Here is a 6,224-nt window from a genome sequence, read left to right on the forward strand (position 1 = left end):
CGGAGAGGTATGGCCTCCGAGATGGAGCGTTGGCAGGTTTTGCTAAACCCACCAGCGCCAAATCTCGGAGGCCGTGGGAAAGATACGGCACATATGGCGACTTGTGTATACGTTACGAGCCGGACCAACGTTACTAGAACAAACTCAGTTTCAAAGCTCCGTATCTCCGCCAGCGGAGGAGGGTGGTCCGAACGGCGGTCGCGAGAACTAGCGGCGCTGCAGTTCCGTCTTGCGCTACTATCGGCGCGTCGTCTGCTGCCACGGCATAACGCTGCGGTCGCCGCGCAGTTTCTCGCGGCAACTGCGCGGCAACTTTCTTATTGTACTAGTTAGGTGGATACTTAGGTGGATATGCATGAGGTCATCTGCACGCATTGGCCCGCGTGCGTTGTTCATTGATTGGCTAAGAATCGATGTTCGGTCTATATTGCCACGCCCACTTCTTGTTTTATTTTGATGTATTCGGGTTTGACCAGCAAGGACGGTTATCAACGCTCGACGCTGTTCGCGAAGCAGTGTTCGAGAAGCTTCGCGATTGTAGTAGATCGTTTTGGTAAGATTGCGCGCCGCACACGAAAATTCCAGCTTTGTCGAGAGATAACGCCGCCACCAGCGATATCGCTGGAAAGTTCAACAGCGCCTGTATAAAAGCCGACGCGCTTGACCGCTTGTCAGTTGATCGACGGTAGACGCTCTGTTCGCCGCTATCAGTGTATTACTGTAGTTTGACTTTCAGTTTCCCGGCCACATAAAGAGTTTCATCTCAGACCTGCTGACTGCTGCCTTCGTCGACGTCATGACCCTGTGACAATATTTGAGCTGTCTACATTGCGCTTAACTTCCAAGCATAGGAGCGCAATTAATCGAGATACAAAAACGTCCTAGAAAAACAGTATACTCATGTCGTCTACAATTTATTGAAAAAAACTTTCTCGAAAAACATCACCAATGCTTTGCAATGTTTACAAAACACGTTCTCGCGACGGCTAAAGAGATACTGACCCTAAATCGGAAAATTATACGAGAACTCGGTAAATGAAATCTCAATGTGCGATTACATCAAATAGATGTCGTCTCTGAGCAATTTTTTCAGCGGATAGTTGTATTTTCGGTGCCTCATCTTTCTACGTGGCCTCCTTCTACGGTGCCTTAAACAATTCGAACAGATCGGCCGTGGTGTGAGCACCGAGCAGTTATTCGCGCGTACTCTGTCGCTAGAAGAGTCGTCAGTTTTCAACTTCAATTTTTCAACTTCACCGAGCAGATGTTCCATGCCCGCAGCGCTTCTTACACTGTACGACAGCCGTTTGCGTTTCGTGCTGTCGCCGTTCACTACGCAGTTAAACTGCTCGTCAACTACAATTATCTTTTGCACAAGTAAGTCTCCGTTCCCGAAGCAACGTGTGGCATTGGGCTAGTTGGTATTAAATTATTAAACTGCTCAGCGCAAAAAAATTTGACACGGTACAGATAGAAAAGACGAGGACAAGCGCTGGTCCTCGCCTTTTCTATGTGTACCGTGTCAAATTTTTGCGCTGAGCAGCCCGTTCCCGAGACGGCGAGTGTAAAATATTCCGCACATCTTGTTCGATACCTCGTCGTAAAATCTCTCGAAAATCTACTGCTTTGAAGGCATAGCGACAGCTGAGAACTAATCGAATGTCAGTGTGATGCAACTCTCAGTCTCGGTAGCCTATATAGGTAATCGCCTGCCTTTCGTTTTGCTGTTCTAATTCTGGCGGCTCCTCCAAACTAGGCACTGAGCTTTCGCGGGACGCCGTGCGTTTTGGGGGGGATTTGCGCCTAAACCCCGAACATTTTGGCTTTAAAATCTGGGGTGGAAGTGCTGGAAACAAGCGCGGCACGGCACCGGGCGCGAGTTCCCACTTTTCACGTGCGATCAAAACTTCTTGTCCTGCAACGACACGACGATAGTGCTTTACAATGTCGTCACCCTCAATATGAACATCACAGACCTTGCATTTCGCAGTAAGCTTTCCAGCTCTGCGATGCAAAGCTTGAATGGCCTAGGGTCTTTTGGAGGTCCGAAGAAGTGTCGTGAAGCGGAGTCGTCGTTGCGGCGCGAAGCAAGTCGGCATACCGCACTGTGAATCTGTTCGCCCTCGTTACGCTTCGTACATCATGCACGTGTCTTCGTACAAGACGCTAAGCTTGGTCAAGAACAGTCGCAAAAATGACGAGCTAACAAAGCGCAGACGACGCTGTAACCCACGTCCGCTCGTACATCGGCGGCGCCGATCACAACAAGCGCCAGACGCGGGAGCTAGACGTGACTGCAGCGCCACTAGTTCTCACGACCGCCACGCGGACCGCCTCTCCGGCGGAGCTTTTAAACTGAGTTTGTTCTAGTAACGTTGAGCCGGACGTCATACTGAGCTGCACCTGCCTGCGCGTGATAAGTAACGTCCCGTAGACAGCATTGCTCGCGCGTGTTAGCTGATAGCGAGCCTGCGTCGCAAAAGTTCGGCAACGGTGACGTTGTCTGCGAGCGAAATATCGCATGTGCGCGCATATTAGCGCGATGGTGTTAAAGGGACACTAAAGAGGAAAACGATGTTTCTCATATTAGTAAACTATACTATTTCACGGTACCAAAAAACCACGCTTGCTGCGAGAAGACGCTTAGTAAGCGAGAAAACGCGCAAAAAGAAAATGTGGGTGGCGACGCCACCTTGAAGTTTTCGCGACATTCGCCGTGACGTCACATGTTTTCACGGCACCTAATACGGACTACGTAGTTCCTAATCGGTAAAAATGAAGTACATTGTTCTCTGATGGGGCCATAGACCTAACGTACCAAGAATGGGAAAATTTTGTTGAGCCAATGCCGCCAAAATACGATAAATACATTTTGAAATCTGTGACGTCACGCTGGGAGATTTCGGCGCGAAATTTAAAAATGAGAGTTTCAACTTTATTTTCTCCTTCATTCATAAATCTATGATGGCGAAGAAAATGTGGCGTCGTTGTCCGTGAGCGGAAAAAATAAAAATGGCGAAGCTTGCACTAAGTCGCGCAAGGCTTGAAACAGCGCAACTAGACAATTCTGAAGTCTAATCTCGTTGTACCTAGGTTGTAGGCTTTAGCTAGGTGATGCTAGGTTGTTTTTAGGTTGCTTCGAGGTTGCTGCTGCTAGGCTTTAGCTAAGTGATGCTAGGTTGTTTCTAGGGTTGATTCTCAGCGCAGAAAGGTTCGAGTTAAACCACAGACAGTTACCGGTACGACACGGCTGTCCAAACCCCAGAGACCTGAAACTCGCGGTGAAACCGAGAGTTCGCACCTCTCACAAATCTACGGGCACGTCGTCGTTGGCGTAGGCCTTCCATCGCTTCGCGGGTCTTCTTGCAGCCGCCGTTGCCTTTCCTGTTCGATAGTACTCTGTCATTGTACGTACCAGGGGTCATCGGATCGCCGCCGTCGCTTAGCGGCCATTTCTTAGGATGTTGCCTTCTTCATTTTTAGTGCACGAGTGGTGAGCAGTGGGATTTACCCAATTTGTGCGGCACATACCCGTTTATGATGATGACAGTTTTTTTCGGTCATACCTTTTACCGCGAACTTTAACAGCTTTGCTTTTAAAAATGTCCCGTTGGATGCAAATAATAAAAAACAGCGTTCGAGCCGGAGTCGAACCAAGACATTCTGCGCGGCAGTCAAGAATTCAACTACATGTCGTAACATGGCTCTGCAGAGCCAGGCCACTGCTTGAAACTGCGTCTGAAAATACCATATATAGGCGTCATGTCGGATGAAGTGTCGCGTACATGGGCGTCCGGAGGGGGGGTGCAAGGGGGGGCGGCTGCCCCCCCCCCCCCCGTGGAATTTCGGATAATATCTTTCTATGCAGTAGCAATAAGTTGCACACGTTGGTTAGCACACAAAAGGTCCGCATACCCGTGTGAAATGGCCTTCAGGATTGCCAGCCAACTTTGCACGTTATTACATATTATTGACTAACCTTGCCGGTCAAGTCATGGTAGTGACCCCCCCCCCCCCCAATATATGCACCCCCCTGGAAAAATTTCTGCGGACGCCCTTGGTCGCGTACCATCGCACCAGGCGTCATATCGTGTGAAATGCGCAACGAGTGTGGTTGAAAGTTTCCCATCTATTACGAAAGGTTCGGTAATCATTCATTACTATAAGCCACGGCAGGGCTAAAACAAACGGACACTACTAATGCCTTGGAAGAAACCTCTATACAGGCGTCATATGTCGGGTGAAGAGTTCGGTCAGAATTGCGCCAGGCGTCACACCATGAGAAGCTGCCCATCCACTACAAAGGGCTCGGCAATCATCCATTATCACACTGTTACGGGGAGACGTCGGAAGCTAGGTGCACTTACACGAGCACACTGATCGTGGTCACAACAACAAAGATTAGAGTACACAGAGAAAGGTAGACCCTTGACACCGTGGCACGCATCCACACTGAGGGATTGGCCAAGAACAGGGTGGTTTTAAAATAAAATGATTAAATTATAAGTTAGATTTCGTCTATTTAAAGATGAAAGGAGGAAGAATGAAAGAAAACTTGAAAATATTAAGAATAGATGAATACGGGTATAAGTAAGGAAGCGGAGTATTTGAAGCAAAAAATAAAGCAATTCGGAAAAGCAGGAAAACAGCAGTAAATATTGATGCTACAACCTAAATCTCTTTGAAGATTTAAGAAACCCCTGCTAGGCATCGGCAACCATCCCGTCGCTATATCCAAGGGACAGAGGCCCGAATGGAAGCCCATTTGTCGCATTTAAATCTAATTTAAGTAGTCGGAAGATGGCACCTAAAGTAGAAGCTATCACAGGAAATGAGATAATCCTCTATTGTCTCATGGACTCCACAAAAACAATTGGGATAAGCTGCCAGACCGCAGGAAAACGGAACCGTATCAAAAATGCGCAATATGCGCAGCTGTCTCACCCATGTGTCATGCGCGCCATTATTAGTCCTCAAAATTAAGAGTATGCATATTATAGGTAAAAGGAGTTCCACGGTGTGTCGCGGCACTGCCTTCGCAGCAGCCAGTGGACCATGTCGAGCCACGGCGCATGCGCTCGCCGTGCGTGCATGCGCACTGCGCAGTAAACCCGTGCGCTACTGTTTGCAGCATGTGTAGTGATGTGTGTATACGACTTCATATTACCCGCAGATATAAAAATTCTGATTACAAATGTTTCGCGGCGTTTTCAACGTTGCTATTCCACGACTGGACGCTCTGACCGGTAAGCTTTCCGTTGCGCTAAAGAAAATAGGTACCATAACAATTGGTTGTCGGTCCCTTTATACAGGTCTACTGTTAAAAGATGTTGTGCATGTTTCGCAGCACAAAAAAAAAAAAAAAAAAAACTTTCGGAGCAGGTTTGGAGCAGACACAATAGAGTTTGGGATCAGTTAGAGCAGTACAATTGTAAGTTAACGTTTTATGGCGTGCATATCTTATTAAGAGTGCAAACAGGAAGTGCTGCTCCCATACAAACAAGCAGACGAGACCGGCAGTCAGCTAGAACAGCTGTTCACATGACGTGCCACATGCTGGCTTCACCGCAGCATGTAAATGTGCATTGTGGTGAAGCAATAGCGACAAGATGAGCATGACGCATACGGTTCCTGCGAGTGACAAGCGTCAAAACATCATTCGCTACTATATTTAAGGGGAAGTGACTGCCCTTACAGCACACCCCCCTCTCCTACTCTAGGATCTGTCAATTCTGTCGTTCAGTTTTTATTTAAAGAAAGAACCTCACAGTGAACTCTGGATTTAACGAAGCCACTGCACGCTGCCTCCGCAGTTCTGCGAGCAGAGAGAAACGAATCTTCGACATTCATGACAAATCGCGAATTCTTTAGATTTACTTTACATTTCAAAGCCCACCATAAAATCATTTGCAGCACGCCAAAAGTACCCCGTAGCAGTTCAGAAAGGTCGTGTCTTACAGCGACTTTTGAAACGAAAAGCAGCGTCCACTTTTGTACTTCGTTTCCGCTCATTGGAAGGGGCTTCAGAGTTCGTTTTAGGGAGACCTACTCATACTTAACTGTCAAACAATTCGAATACAATTACGCCACTGGTAGTTCCTAATTTCCAGGAATAACACTCGTTCCCACCAACACGTGTATCGATGTATGACGGCGAGAAGTGACGCCAAGACGTTGCTTTTCTGCAACGTCTAAAAGAAAAAAAAAAAAGAAAACGCGTGTCA

Source organism: Rhipicephalus sanguineus, chromosome 9 (genome assembly GCF_013339695.2).
Source record: "Rhipicephalus sanguineus isolate Rsan-2018 chromosome 9, BIME_Rsan_1.4, whole genome shotgun sequence".
Lineage (NCBI taxonomy): Eukaryota > Metazoa > Arthropoda > Arachnida > Ixodida > Ixodidae > Rhipicephalus > Rhipicephalus sanguineus.